The sequence below is a fragment of the Oncorhynchus clarkii genome, chromosome 12, assembly GCF_045791955.1.
Source record: "Oncorhynchus clarkii lewisi isolate Uvic-CL-2024 chromosome 12, UVic_Ocla_1.0, whole genome shotgun sequence".
NCBI lineage: Eukaryota > Metazoa > Chordata > Actinopteri > Salmoniformes > Salmonidae > Oncorhynchus > Oncorhynchus clarkii.
Genome location: NC_092158.1, coordinates 76,698,892 through 76,715,634, shown reverse-complemented (window position 1 = coordinate 76,715,634; position 16,743 = coordinate 76,698,892). Strand labels below are relative to the sequence as shown.

The 16,743-nt window shown below is 45.2% G+C and overlaps 1 pseudogene; it reads right to left on the bottom strand.

The window, feature by feature from the left end:
* Positions 1-487: 487 nt before the first annotated feature.
* The window catches only part of LOC139422545 (meiosis inhibitor protein 1-like), a 28,572-nt pseudogene continuing 12,316 nt past the window's right edge, over positions 488-16,743 (bottom strand).

Here is a 16,743-nt window from a genome sequence, read left to right as displayed (position 1 = left end):
CAAAGCTCTGTCACTAAGGGAGGCAGCAGGGCCAGCATGATGCTGTATCGCATGACAAATGGGGACATTGATGACTTTTCAGTGCAGTGACATTCCATTTCTGAGCCAGACGAATCCTATGAGGGCCTGTGTCCTGCCACTGTCATGGGTGTCACAATGGCGTAGAGGTGGTGACAGGGGGCTGCTTGGACATGGGACAATTAAAAGAGTGTGTCTCAGTGACGTTCAACATAGTCTCATAGAGCTCTGCCTGTGTGCTCTATGTTTGCATTTCACTCTGCTGCTGTATGTGTTCCAGTCAGTGTGTTGTGTACTGTACCTGTGTGAGCACCTGTCTCAGGGCCTGGGTTGTGTACTGTACCTGTGTGAGCAGCTGTCTCGGGGCCTGTGTTGTGTACTGTACCTGTGTGAGCAGCTGTCTCAGGGCCTGGGTTGTGTACTGTACCTGTGTGAGCAGCTGTCTCGGGGCCTGTGTTGTGTACTGTACCTATGTGAGCAGCTGTCTCAGGGCCTGTGTTGTGTACTGTACCTGTGTGATCAGCTGTCTCAGGGCCTGTGTTGTGTACTGTACCTGTGTGAGCAGCTGTCTCAGGGCCTGTGTTGTGTACTGTACCTGTGTGCGCAGCTGTCTCGGGGCCTGTGTTGTGTTCTCTCCCAGCTCGTTCAGGTCTCTCTTCTCCACCGCCTCCAACACCTGACACAGGTCTGGTTCCCACACCACCACCCTACTGCCATACCGCAACAGCTGCATGGGAGGGACATGTGTTGGGATTCAAGGCATCATCGGGGTGCTTACAAACAGAAGGCAAAGACACATTTTAATACACTTCAAAATGGCCCTGCACTGCTTCAAATACCAACAGTAGTATGAGTGTGTCCGGGTGCAGTCTTGAAGCATCTGCATGCTTCCCATCCGAAACAGTTCGGAGTAGTTCATATATGTGTATTTATTATGACGCCATTTTGGGACGTTTTGGTCTTCGCAAGGGTTTTTTCGACTATTTGTCCACTCAAACATTTTTCTTGTGACAAGCCGAAGTTCGGTAGAAAAAGTCTACGCTCCTTCATCTGTGATTGGTCAACAGTAGGGATTCTTCAATTAAGTGTTTGTCATTCAATGACAGACAATTCGTTTTCATGTAGATTTTTTCACCTCTAGAAATACTGCACCAAACATCTTAGTTAGATGTAAAATTGTGTGACTAAGATCTCCTTGGCAAAAACATCCAAATGAATTGCAGTTTTCTTGAGTTATCTTAGATTAATTCTAACTATTTTGAGGAAGTGTATACTGGCTATGGCGTCTCAAGACAAGCAGTACTATTGCCTCTCGTTTTTCAAGCAAAGGTTTTTTAAGGGAGTATGCGAGCACACTTGTTCAGTTCACCTAGCAGAGTGTGGCTGGGTGCAGTCTTACCAGTGTGAGTAGTGTGAGTGTGGCTGGGTGCAGTCTTACCAGTGTGAGTAGTGTGAGTGTGGCTGGGTGCAGTCTTACCAGTGTGAGTGTGGCTGGGTGCAGTCTTACCAGTGTGAGTAGTGTGAGTGTGGCTGGGTGCAGTCTTACCAGTGTGAGTAGTGTGAGTGTGGCTGGGTGCAGTCTTACCATTGTGAGTGTGGCTGGGTGCAGTCTTACCAGTGTGAGTGTGGCTGGGTGCAGTCTTACCAGTGTGAGTAGTGTGAGTGTGGCTGGGTGCAGTCTTACCAGTGTGAGTAGTGTGAATGTGGCTGGGTGAAGCAGGCAGCTCTCTCCAGAGTTGAGCAGAGAGTAGAGCAGGAAGCGACTCCAGGGCTGACACACCACATGCTGGGCTGGTGACAGAGGGGAAAAGGAGAGGTCAGGATGATGGTGAGGCGTGAATACACTGACATACAGTGGCCAGATGGCGCAGATGCTACGCTACAGGACTGTTCTACTACCACAGACTGGAATATGTTCTGGAATTCATCCAATGGCATTGAGGAGTATACCACCTCAGTCATCAACTTCTTCAAAGTGCATTGACGACGTGGTCCCCACAGTGACCATACGTACATATCCCAACCAGAAGCCATGGATTACAGGTAACATCTGCATCGAGCTAAAGACTAGAGCTGCCGCTTTCAAGGTACGGGACACTAATCCGGACGCTTATAAGAAATCCCGCTATGCCTTCAGACGAACCATCAAACACGCAAAGCATCAATACAGGATTAAGATTGAACCCAAATACACCGGCTCTGATGCTCGTCGGATGTGGCAGAGCTTGAAAACTACTACGGACTACAAAGGGAAAACCAGACGCGAGCTGCCCAGTGACGCGAGCCTACCAGACAAGCTAAATGCCTTCTATGCCCGCTTTGAGGGCAAGCAACACTGAACCATGCATGACAGCGCCAGCTGTTCCGGACGACTGTGTGATCTTGTTCTCCGTAGCCAATGAAAGACCAAAAACAGGTTAACATTCGCAAGGTATAGGGCCAGACGGAATACCAGGGTGTGTACTCAGAGCATGTGCTGACCATCTAGCAAGTGTCTTCACTGACATTTTCAACCTATCCCTGACCCGGCCTGTAATACCAACTTGTTTCAAGCAGACCACCATAGTCCCGGTTCCCAAGAACGCCAAGGTAACCTGCCTAAATAACTATCGCCCCATAGCACTAAAATATATAGCCATGAAATGCTTTGAAAGGTGGATCATGTATCACATCAACACCATCATCCCAGACACCCCGAACCCACAGATGATGCAATCTCTATTGCACCCTACACTGCCCTCACCCACCAGGACAAAATGAATACCTATATAAGAATGATGTTCAATGACTAAAGCTCAGCAATCAACACTACCGTCCAAATAAACAAATAATCACCAAGCTCAGGACCCTGGGACTGAACACCTCCCTCTGCAACTGGATCCCGGACTTCCTGACAGGCCGCCCCCAGGAGGTGAGGGTAGGCAACAACACATCCACCCATGCTGATAGGACTGATCACCCGACAACTATGAGGAAGCCTCTAGGGAGGAGGTCAGAAACCTGGTAGTGTGGTGCCAGGGCTACAACCTTTCACTCAAAGTCAGCGACACAAAGGAGCTGATCGTGGACTGCAGGAAATGCAAGGGCGAGCACGGTCCCATCCACATCAATGGGGCTGTAGTGTAGCAGGTCAAGAGCTTCAAGTTCCTCAGTGTCCACATCACTAATGAATTAACATGGTAAAGACACACCCACACAGTTGTGAAGAGGGCACAACATCGCTTCTTCCCCTCAGGAGGCTGAAAATATTTGGCATGGGCCCTGAAATCCTCAAAAAGTTCAACAGTTGCACCTTTGAAAGCATCTTGACTGGCTGCATCACCGCTTGATACGGCAACTGCAAGGCGCCCGACCGCAAGGCGCTACAGAGGGTGGTGAGTACGGCCCAGTACATCACTGGGGCCGAGCTCCCTGCCATCCAGGACCTCTATACTAGGCGGAATCAGAGGAAGACTCCAGCAACCCAAGCCATAAACTGTTCTCTCTGTTCAACCTGCTACAGCTTCTAACCCCAAGCCAAAAGACTGCTAAACAAGGCTGCTAAATAGCTAATCAAATGGATACCCGGGTATACAGTGGGCCAAAAAAGTATTTAGTCAGCCACCAATTGTGCAAGTTCTCCCACTTAAAAAGATGAGAGAGGCCTGTCATTTTCATCATAGGTACACTTCAACTATGAAAAAAATCCAGAAAATCACATTGTAGGATTTTTAATGAATTTATTTGCAAATTATGGTGGAAAATAAGTATTTGGTCAATAACAAAAGTTTATCTCAATACTTTGTTATATACCCTTTGTTGGCAATGACAGAGGTCAAACGTTTTCGGTAAGTCTTCACAAGGTTTTCACACACTGTTGCTGGTATTTTGGCCCATTCCTCAATGCAGATCTCCTCTAGAGCAGTGATGTTTTGGGGCTGTTGCTGGGCAACACAGACTTTCAACTCCCTCCAAAGATTTTCTATGGGGTTGAGATCTGGAGACTGGCTAGGCCACTCCAGGACCTTGAAATGCTTCTTACGAAGGCACTCCTTTGTTGCCCGGGCGGTGTGTTTGGGATCATTGTCATGCTGAAAGACCCAGCCACGGTTTCATTTTCAATGCCCTTGCAGATAGAAGGAGGTTTTCACTCAAAATCTCACGATACATGGCCCCATTCATTCTTTCCTTTACACGGATCAGTCGTCCTGGTCCCTTTGCAGAAAAACAGCCCCAAAGCATGATGTTTCCACCCCCATGCTTCACAGTAGGTATGGTATTCTTTGGATGCAACTCAGCATTCTTTGTCCTCCAAACATGACGAGTTGAGTTTTTACCAAAAAGTTATATTTTGGTTTCATCTGACCACATGACATTCTCCCCATCTTCTTCTGGATCATCCAAATGCTCTCTAGAAAACTTCAGATGGGCCTGAACATGTACTGGCTTAAGCAGGGGGACACGTCTGGCACTGCAGGATTTGAGTCCCTGGCGGCGTAGTGTGTTACTGATGGTAGGCTTTGTTACTTTGGTCCCAGCTCTCTGCAGGTCATTCACTAGGTCCCCCCGTGTGGTTCTGGGATTTTTGCTCACCGTTCTTGTGATCATTTTGACCCCACGGGGTGAGATCTTGCGTGGAGCCCCAGATCGAGGGAGATTATCAGTGGTCTTGTATGTCTTCCATTTCCTAATAATTGCTCCCACAGTTGATTTCTTCAAACCAAGCTGCTTACCTATTGCATATTCAGTCTTCCCAGCCTAGTGCAGGTCTACAATTTTGTTTCTGGTGTCCTTTGACAGCTCTTTGGTCTTGGCCATAGTGGAGTTTGGAGTGTGACTGTTTGAGGTTGTGGACAGGTGTTTTTTATACTGATAACAAGTTCAAACAGGTGCCATTAATACAGGTAACGAGCGGAGGACAGAGGAGCCTCTCAAAGAAGACGTTACAGGTCTGTGAGAGCCAGAAATCTTGCTTGTTTGTAGGTGAGCAAATACTTATTTTCCACCATAATTTGCAAATAAATTCATTAAAAATCCTACAATGTGATTTTCTGGATTTTTTTTCTCATTTTGTCTGTCATAGTTGAAGTGTACCTATGATGAAAATTACAGGCCTCTCTCATCTTTAAAAGTGGGAGAACTTGCACAATTGGTGGCTGACTAAATACTTTTTGCCACACTGTACCTGCATTGACCCTTTTAATAACTAAATCTCACAAACACTGGACTCTACCCACACACTCACACACACTTACACTGACACCCCAACATGCACACTACATATGCTCACACACACATAACATGCGCATACAGGCATTCTGACGCCACACACACACACTTTCACACTCACCACATACGCTGCTGCTACTGTCTATTATCTAACCTGTTGCCTCGTCACTTTACCTGTTACCCATATGTACAAAGCTACCTCAATTACCTCGTACCCCTGCACACCGACTCGGTACTGGTACTCCCTGTATATACAGTTGAAGTCGGAAGTTTACAAGCACTTCGGTTGGAGAAAGCAAAACTCGTTTTTCAACCACTCCACAAATTTGTTGTTAACAAACTATAGTTTTGGCAAGTCGGTTAGGACATCTACTTTGTACATGACACAAGTAATTTTTCCAACCATTGTTTACAGACAGATTATTTCACTGTATCACAATTCCAGTCGATCAGAAGTTTACATACCCTATGTTGACTGTGCCTTTAAACAGCTTGGAAAATTCCAGAAAATGATATCATGTCTTTAGAAGATTCTGATGGGCTAATTGACATCATTTGAGTCAATTGGAGGTGTACCTGAGGTGTACCTGTGGATGTATTTCAAGGCCTACCTTCAAACTCAGTGCCTCTTTGCTTGACATCATGGGAAAATCAAAAGAAATCAGCCAAGACCTCAGAAAAAATATTGTAGACTGGTTCATCCTTGGGAGCAATTTCCAAACGCCTGAAGGTACCACGTTCATCTGTACAAACAATAGTACGCAAGTATAAACACCATGGGACCACGCAGCCGTCATACCTCTCAGGAAGGAGACGCGTTCTGTCTCCTAGAGATGAACGTACTTTGGTGCGAAAAGTGCAAATCAATCCCAGAACAACAGCAAAGGACCTTGTGAATATGCTGGAGGAAACAGGTACAAAAGTATCTATATCCACAGTAAAACGAGTCCTATAATCGACATAACCTGAAAGGGCGCTCAGCAAGGAAGAAGCCACTTCTCCAAACACCGCCATAAAAAAAGCCAGACTACGGTTTGCAACTACACATGGGGACAAAGATTGTACTTTTGGGAGAAATGTCCTCTGGTCTGATGAAACAAAAATAGAACTGTTTGGCCATAATGACCATCATTATGTTAGGAGGAAAAAGGCGAAGGCTTGCAAGCCGAAGAACACTATCCCAATCGTGAAGCACAGGGTGGCAGCATCATGTTGTGGGGGTGCTTTGCTGCAGGAGGGTCTGGTGCACTTCACAAAATAGGTGGCATCATGAGAAAGGAAAATTATGTGGATATATAGAAGCAACATCTCAAGATATCAGTCAGGAAGTTAAAGCTTGGTCGCAAATGGGTCTTCCAAATGGACAATGACCCCAGGCATACTTCATAAGTTGTGGCAAAATGGCTTAAGGACAACAAAGTCAAGGTATTGGAGTCGCCATCACAAAGCCCTGACCTCAATCCTATATAAAATTTGTGGGCAGAACTGAAAAAGCATATAGGGATGCCTACAAACCTGACTCAGTTACACCCGCTCTGTCAGGAGGAATGGGCCAAAATTCACCCAATTTTTTGTGGGAAGCTTGTGGAAGGCTACCTGAAACATTTGACACAAATACTAAATACTAATTGCTACCAAATACTAATTGAGTGTATGTAAACTTCTGACCCACTGGGAATGCGATGAAAGAAATAAAAGCTGAAATAAATCATTCTCTCTTCTATTATTCTGACATTTCACATTCTTAAAATAAAGTGGTGATCCTAACTGACCTAAAACAGGGAATTTTTACTAGGATTAAATGTCAGGAATTGTGAAAAACTGAGTTTAAAGGTATTTGGCTAAGGTGTATGTAAACTTCCGACTTCAACTGTACATATATATATATATATATATATATATATAGAAAGCCAGTATGAGGGTTTGCCGTCACGCTAAAATTAAAGAATGCGTGGAAGAGAAAACATCTGTAGAGTTCAAAAAGTACTTGCACTCAAATCATAAAAAGGAATAACCCAGGGAGACTGAGATGCAAAAATAATAGAATTAATTTAATCCATGCTCGGAAGAATATAAAAAATGAAAGGTGCTATATAAAAAAGGAATGGAGCGTTCCATTTTTAAAATTTGAAATAGCACCTTGCACTTTCACACAGATTGTAACGATGTACAGTAGCTATACAGTCATTCAGCGATACTGGACACAGAAACCAGGCTAACCTTCCAAAGAATGCTGACTAAATCAGTTTGAGCTCTACAACTAACCTAAATATGAATGATCTTTTTCTGTACTAAAATTCTAAATACTGTACCACATGGCAGTTATGTACATATTGTGGATTAATTCCTTTTCCTCATTTAACTGGAAGATGTGAATGTTGTGTATTTTGTTGTTCCTGGAGGCTGTTGCTATAGTGACAACCAAAAGATACCTGTGTTGTTATTTTTACTCGTTACTGTTATTCATTATTCACTGTGTATTTATCCGTGTGTCACTATTTCTATTTTTATCTTTAACTCTGCATTGTTGCAAAAGGACCCATAAGGAAACATTTCACTGTTAGTCTACACCTGTTGATTTGATTGAGTCTGGTACCTGTAGATGGACTTCTCCTTTGCAGAAACTGCAGCAGAGACCTCAGGCAGATCACTGACACACTGAGCAACAGCTCCTGCTTCTGGAAGAGGCGGAGGACAGAAAGACATTTAGCCAGCTGGAGGGATGAATAGAAGAGAGAGAGAAAAGATATTAAGCCAAACAGAGGGATGGAAAAGAGAGAGAACCAGATAGAACGAGAGAAAGAGAGAGAGTGAGGGATTATTTAATAATGCATTACCCCTCCCACTCCACAGCCGCCCCTACTGAGGCAGTGACTAGTGATTAGTGTCCCAAAATAGTGAAGTAGGGCAGATGGCTATAGAGAGGAGGTCCACAGAGAGTTCCAGTCTAATCCTGGAAGCCAGTGCAGACTCACATCATCGGCTTAGCGCACCACAGCGCAGTGGACCGAGGTGGAGGAGCTACGCTCTACAGAGCAGCCACTGATATGGAATTATTCAACACCAAATTGGTTATATAGGAAGAGGGACACATTAAGTGCATTCTTCACTATACATACACAGCATAGACTAAACTATGCTATAGAGACAGCGGGAGAGACAGGAGGAGTTGAAGACGCTTCATGTAGAGTTACTGTGAGCTCTGACCCAGACATTAAGTGATGACAGTAATGATACGCAGTATTTATGAAGTGTGTTTATCCCCATAACCCTGCCATTAACACCAGTGTACTATACATAGAATAGAAAAGGTTGCACTGTAGAGAAAGAGAAACAGAGGGTAGAAAGGAAGGACACATTTGAGTGCTTTACCACATCAGCCTTGTGTTCTATCAGGGATGCTTGTCGAACAACAATGAAAACAATGAATCAATGGAAAATGTAGGAATAAAAACAGTATGGGGAAGAACTCTGAGGTGTTAACAGCTCTGTAGTGTTAACAGCTCTGTAGTGTTAACCGCTCTGTAGTGTTAACAGCTCTGTAGTGTTAACCGCTCTGTAGTGTTAACCGCTCTGTAGTGTTAACAGCTCTGTAGTGTTAACAGTTCTGTAGTGTTAACAGCTCTGTAGTGTTAACAGTTCTGTAGTGTTAACAACTCTGTAGTGTTAACAGCTCTGTAGTGTTAACCGCTCTGTAGTGTTAACAGCTCTGTAGTGTTAACCGCTCTGTAGTGTTAACAGCTCTGTAGTGTTAACCGCTCTGTAGTGTTAACAGCTCTGGGGTGTTAACCGCTCTGTAGTGTTAACAGTTCTGTAGTGTTAACCGCTCTGTAGTGTTAACAGCTCTGTAGTGTTAACCGCTCTGTAGTGTTAACAGCTCTGGGGTGTTAACCGCTCTGTAGTGTTAACAGTTCTGTAGTGTTAACAGCTCTGTAGTGTTAACCGCTCTGTAGTGTTAACAACTCTGGGGTGTTAACAGCTCTGTAGTGTTAACAGCTCTGTAGTGTTAACAGCTATGTAGTGTTAACAGTTCTGTAGTGTTAACAGCTCTGTAGTGTTAACCGCTCTGTAGTGTTAACAACTCTGGGGTGTTAACAGTTCTGTAGTGTTAACAGCTCTGTAGTGTTAACAGCTCTGGGGTGTTAACAGTTCTGTAGTGTTAACAGCTCTGTAGTGTTAACAGCTCTGTAGTGTTAACAGCTCTGTAATGTTAACAGCTCTATAGTGTTAACAACTCTGTAGTGTTAACAACTTTGGGGTGTTAACTTCTCTGTAGTGTTAACAGCTCTGGTGTGTTAACAGCTCTGGAGTGTTGTCTGCTCTGTAGTGTTAACAGCTCTGTAATGTTAACAGCTCTGTAGTGTTAACAACTCTGTAGTGTTAACAACTCTGGGGTGTTAACTGCTCTGTAGTGTTAACAGCTCTGTAATGTTAACAGCTCTGTAGTGTTAACAACTCTGTAGTGTTAACAACTCTGGGGTGTTAACTGCTCTGTAGTGTTAACAGCTCTGGTGTGTTAACAGCTTTGGAGTGTTGTCTGCTCTGTGGTGTTAACAGCTCTGTAGTGTTAACAGCTTTGTAGTGTTAACAGCTCTGGGGTGTTAATAGCCCTGTAGAGTGAGTGAGTGAGTGTGTGTGTGTGTATGTGTGGTGTGTCTGACCTGCAGCAGGAGGCCGTAGAGTGCGGTGATGAGGCAGTGGGCCCCGTAGGATCCCAATGGGTACCGAGAGCTGTCTGTGTCCCCCAGGGGCCTCTGTCCTGCCCCAGGGCCAACACTCACACACAGCACTGGAGACTCCAGGTCAACATCTAGAACAGCCTACAGCAGCCTCAGGGAACTAGCTGTGGGGTGGAAGGCGAGGGAGGAGAGGCAGAATGAGGGAAGACAGAGGAACGAGAGGATGTGGAGGGGGATGGGGTGGGATTCAGGGAGATTTGGAGTGAGGAGAGAGAGAACGTGGGCAGAGAAGAGAGAGGGGAGAGGTTGAAAGAGGACCCTTTTGTCAAACACTCATGTACATTGAGATATTAGACCCCTCTAAGGGAGAGAAGAGACAATTAGCGATAGCAGAAAGAGAGAAGGAGAGCGAGAGAGAAAACTGAGAGAGGGAGGAGGCGGCAGCGGAGGAGAGAGACCGTAGATCACCCTGACAGCCCACTCATACAACAGGGAGACAGAGATACACAACCAGAGGGACATTTCTATCCCAACTCCTCTGTTGGAGGAAGGCCACATAACAGAATTAAAGCCTGGGTAACAATGCTGCTTTGCTCTGCTTAGTGTGGTGGAGCGTTGTTACCCAGTAAGAGGCTGGCTGTCTTCCTCTTCCCAAAGACCAGGGCCTGCACCGTGCTGCCCAGGTTCAAACTGATGCTTTTATGGACCTTGGGATACAGAGGGGGAAGAAAATGACAAGACATGATAAGGCAACAATCATAGAACTAGGAATGTAATTTAACAGGATCTCTATGTCAACAACGCTCTCTGTTCAACAACACACTGTCCTACAGTACAAAAAGACAAATGTATTGTCTAACATCAAGGTCTCTGATACATTTTTCTGTTTTGAGTGCTGTATTCAATGTGTGTGTTCCATTGTCAGCTGTAGAGGACAGTGTGTCTCCCCTGGTAAATCCCCTGCTCCTGTCCTCACTCCAGTGTGTTTTGTACTACATTGTGTAGCCTGTGTAAAGGTCTTCATAAGGGTGTACATTGTGTAGCCTGTGTAAAGGTCTTCATAAGGGTGTACATTGTGTAGCCTGTGTAAAGGTCTTCATAAGGGTTAGTGTGACAGAACAACCTGAGCTGAATGAGTGTGCTGCAGGGTGGCGAGAGCAGCACAGCAGGGCAGACGGAGGAGAGAGGGAAGAGGAGGAGGAGAGATTCAGAGTAGCCTGCAGTTGGTCCATCAGCCCAGCGTTACACAGCCGCATGGACACAGCTGGGGAGGGAAAAAACAAAAAGATCACACTCAAGATATTATCCAATACATAAAACATATTACCAAATTAATGTGTGAGTGTGTTGTGTGCCCTTGTGAATGGCACCGACTGGTTCTGTACAAGTGTGTGCCTCTCTTACAGGCCAGACGGCACAACGCATTATGTGTCTCTGGGGGACTGTGTGTGTGAGAGAGAGAGAGGCAGGTGGCAGAGTGTATGAGGGCTGCTCGATGTGCTGCACTTAATGAGAAGGACAGGGTGGCAGACTGAGTTTGTCACCTCTGTCAGTGCAGTGAGGGGGAGGGACAGGCACAGACAGCAGTACAGGTAGCTGAAGGCTGGCAGCAGACACTCCGTGTTGGAGGCTTGCAGCTTCCCTGCCAGGTTACTCACTGGAACGCGCCCATAGTAAGACAGGAGACAAAATAAGACATCAGACAGAATGCAAGATCATAACATCTGTAGTCGGAAGAAATCCGACATATTATTGATACTTAAATACTGCTTTCATCTACAAATTCAGCTTATGCTTATGTCATATGCTTTGTTGATGTGAGCAAAAACTCTAAGGCATTTATATATCGATTGAACTGATATTGAATGTAGAGAGTGAGTACAGCGAGAGTACAGCGTGAGTACAGCGTGAGTACAGAGTGAGTACAGCGAGAGTACAGCGTGAGTACAGCGTGAGTACAGAGTGAGTACAGCGTGAGTACAGAGTGAGTACAGCGTGAGTACAGAGTGAGAATAGAGGGAGATCAGCGAGAAAATCGAGAGTACAGCGTGAGTACAGAGTGAGTACAGAGTGAGTACAGCGAGAAATAGTGGAGAAGTTATGACGTTGGACCAAAAGCTATAGAGCTGAGTGAATTATGCATGACTGACTCCTTTTGACCCTGTGACCTCACCGTGGTAGAGCAGTTTGAAGTGGATGCCGTCCATCTCATTCTCAGTGGAGCCACTGGTCTGCATCAGGCACAGCAACCTCAGAGCCAGAGGGAGAGAGCCCACAGCTAGAGATTGGGAGAGGGATAAGAGGGAGAAATAATTAACGGGAGCGAGAGATGAAAGAGCAAGAAAGAGGCCAAAAACAATAATTTCCATACTCCCCTGGCTGCATTTTATTTACATTAGATAGTCACCCTACAGCATTATAGGTTAATATAAAGTATATAAACTCAGCAAAAAAAGAAAAGTCCCTTTTTCAGGACCCTGTCTTTCAAAGATAATTTGTAAAAATCTAAATAACTTGACAGATCTTCATTGTAAAGGGTTGTAAACACTGTTTCCCATGCTTGTTCAATGAACCATAAACAATTAATGAACATGCACCTGTGGAACGGTCATTAAGACACTAACAGCTTACAGACGGTAGGCAATTAAGGTCACTGTTATGTAAACTTAGAACACTAAAAGAGGGCTTTCTACTGACTCTGAAAAACACCAAAAGAAAGATGCCCAGGGTCCCTGCTCATCTGCGTGAACGTGCCTTAGGCATGCTGCAAGTAGGCATGAGGACTACAGATGTTGCCAGGACAATAAATTGCAATGTCCGTACTGTGAGACACCTGAGACAGCGCTACAGGGAGACAGGACGGACAGCTGATCGTCCTCGCAGTGGTAGACCACGTGTAACAACACCTGCACAGGATCGGTACATCCGAACATCACACCTGCGGGACAGGTACAGGATGGCAGCAACAACTGCCCGAGTTACACCAGGAACGCACAATCCCTCCATCAGTGCTCAGACTGTCCGCAATAGGCTGAGAGAGGCTGGACTGAGGGCTTGTAGGCCTGTTGTAAGGCAGGTCCTCACCAGACATTACCGGCAACAATGTTGCCTATGGGCACAAACCCACCGTCGCTGGACCAGACAGGACTGGCAAAAAGTGCTCTTCATTGACGAGTCGTGGTTTTGTCTCACCAGGGGTGATGGTCAGATTTGCGTTTATCGTCAAAGGAATTAGCGTTATACCGAGGCATGTACTCTGGAGCAGGATTGATTTGGTGGTGGAGGGTCCGTCATGGTCTGGGGCGGTATGTGACAGCAGCATCGGACTGAGCTTGTTGTCATTGCAGGCAATCTCAACGCTGTGTGTTACAGGGAAGACATCCTCTTCCCTCATGTGGTACCCTTCCTGCAGGCTCATCCTGACATGACCCTCCAGCATGACAATGCCACCAGTCATACTGCTCGTTCTGTGCGTGATTTCCTGCAAGACAGGAATGTCAGTGTTCTGCGAATGTCAGTTTCAGCGAAGAGCCCGGATCTCAATCTCATTGAGCACGTCTGGGACCTGTTGGATCGGAGGGTGAGGGCTAGGGCCTCACAGCAGGTGAGGTGCATTGAACTTGCATGTGCCTCACAGCAAGAACTGGCAAATCTGGTGCAGTCCACAAGGAGAAGATGCACTGCAATACTTAATGCAGCTGGTGGCCACACCAGATACTGACTGTTACTTTTGATTTTGACCCCCATTTGTTCAGGGACACATTATTCAATTTCTATTAGTCACATGTCTATGGAACTTGTTCAGTTTATGTCTCAGTTGTTGAGACTTGTTATGTTCATACAAATATTTACACATGTTAAGTTTGCTGAAAATAAACACAGTTGACAGTGAGAGGACGTTTCTTTTTTTGCTAAATTTATTCATGCAAATTAAATCGTGCAGCGTGTTCTAGTGGAAGAGCTGATGGTAACTAGTTAGTTCCACCCCCCAGAGTGGACATATAGTTGTGGTGTGCCCTTGAGCTACAGAAATTAACCTACACAACCTCAATGGGTATCCATCCGCTGGAGAGGAACGTCAAAGCACATTTTCTTCTATTGCACTTGATATCACGCTACAGAGTGAAGCCGCTTTTTTCTCCCTGCAACTACACCAAACAAAAATATCAACTGCAACATGTAAAGTGTTGATTCCATGTTCCATGAGCTGAAATTGTTTAAAAAAAATCCCAGAAATGGTCCATACACAGAAAAAGCTTATTATTCTCAAATGGAACACATCCGTGTTAGTGAGCATTTTTCATTTTCCAAAATATGTGTGGCATATAAAGAAGCTGATTAAACAGCATGATCATTACACAGGTGCACCTTGTGCTGTGGACATTAAAAGGTCACTTTTAAATGCGTTGTTCTTGTATATACTGTAACAAGTACATCAACGATTTTTAATATGCTGAAAAGTGGCTAAACTAAGTTCATATTTTTCTGGCAATGAGCGCAGCCATCTTTGAATTTGTTTATTTGCATCTTATAGTGAATGGCATTCTGGGATTAGAGAGTATTTGCCAAGTCAAACATAAAAAACATGGTTACCATCATAAAGAATTTAGCTGCTGTCAGCTTAGTTGACACGCATTTATTTTCTAAAAAACATTACATTAGTCTCTTGTGCTCACCAGAGATGTGGTACATCAGCACAACCTGTCATTTAGACTGGCTTATGGAATGAGTTTGGCTGTGGATGTGTTCCGTGCGATGCTTGGATGAAGAAGTTTGCATTCATCTTTTACAATAAAAGGTCAAATTGAGGAATAAAGTTTAAGACGTTTATTTTCCATCAGTACCATAAAATATTTAGATGCTGTTCAGAGGACAATGCTGTTAAGATGCGTTTGTTGCGTCATACATTCTGTTGCTACTGTTCCAATCACATATTTGAGATCGTACGCTGCAGGGAGCACTCATCAACGATCACAAATACGTGATCGTCCGCGTCGAAGGGTTGAGGACTAGAGTTGTGTTAGCACTGTTGTGGACATAAAAAGGAAAACTCTCTCTCTTTCGGTATCATTATTACCCAGCTTTCAAAAAGAAAGGCATATATAGTTGATGTAACTCCATAACCGAGTTCCAAGAATGAAGAGTGTTAGTTGGAGCCTTTTGCACCAAAGTGGGATTTCATTGACTATAACTTCAGTTAAAAACTTCAAGGAATGAACAACCCTTCTGCAATTTATTACATGTTGTTAGAGCGCCAGCAGCCCACTATTTTAATCCTATTGAAATGAGTTGATTTACCCAGTCCAGGTCGGGGCTCTTGTCCTGTGTGACAGACAGCAGGTAGAGGGCAGACCTGAGCTCACAGGGAGGCAGGGCCGAGTCTCCCTGCTCCTGCACCGAGCACAGCAGAGTCACCACACAGGAGAACACCGTGGAGTCATGGAGCAGCCTGGTACACACACACACACACACACACACACACACACACACACACACACACACACACACACACACACACACACACACACACACACACACACAACGTTTTATGATGCACGTGCACACACAAAACGATTGATGGTGCAGTGATAGGTACAGGAAGTGTATTGTATTGTACACACACACACACACTGAGTGCACAAAGCATTATGAACACCTTCCTAACATTGGGTTGCACCCTTTTTTCAGAACAACATGGACTCTACAAGGTGTCGAAAGCATTCCACAGGGATGCTGGCCCATGTTGACTCCAATGCTTCCCACAGTTGTGTCAAGTTGGCTGGATGTCCTTTGGGTGGTGGACTATCCTTGACAAACACGGGAAAAACCCAGCAGCGTTGCAGTTCTTGACACATTCAAACCAGGGCGCCTGGCACCTACTACCATACCTAATTCAAAGGCACTTAAATCTTTTGCCCCTTGAACCTCTGAATGACACACATACACAATCCATGCCTCAAGGCTTAAAAATCCTTATGTAGCTCTGACTCCTCCCCTACATCTACACTGATTAAAGTGGGTTTAACAAGTGGCATCGATAAGGGATCATAGCTTTCACCTGGATTCACCTGGTCAGTCTATGTCATGGAAAGAGCAGGTGTTCCTAATATTTTGTAGACTCAGTGTATATACACACACACATGCACACACTCACATACATAACCCTCTCATGCTAAGTAAACCACTGGCCGCAGTAAACAGACATCTTTCAAAGCAATGCCGTGTCTTTAATAACCATACAACTGAGCCAGTGTCTACATGTCCCCAAGTACCTGTCTCCATGCTGCAGGGCCAGGTGCAGCAATGTGAGCAGACAGTACTGAGTGGCCCTGGGGCCGGCAGGGTCACATTGGGGCCCTGGGGACTCACACAGCAGAGAGGGCCACTCACACACGACAACACAGAGAGGGCAGGCTGGACCTCAACACAGCCTCTATCTCCTCACAGTCTGGGGAACAGAGAGAGAGAGAGAGAGAGAGAGAGAGAGAGAGAGAGAGAGAGAGAGCGATAGAGACACTCAGAGAGAGAGAGAGAGAGAGACAGAGAGACAGAGAAAACACACTGATACCAGTTCTCAGTGGACCTTTTCATTATTGAATTGCATCAGAGTCACAAACAGGACATCCACACCACACGTTACCCGGCATAATAAAGTCCAAAGGCCTTCTCCACAGACTTTAAGTGCTACAAAGTGCTTTACCGTGACATGAAACCTTAATGCTACTGTGTTTTTCGTGGCTAATGTGTTGTGTCAGTACCTTGTGGGAGGATGCTGGCTGCAGGGTCTGGTTGGGACAGAAGAGACACACTGAGCCTCTGCAGAAAACCACAGCGGGCT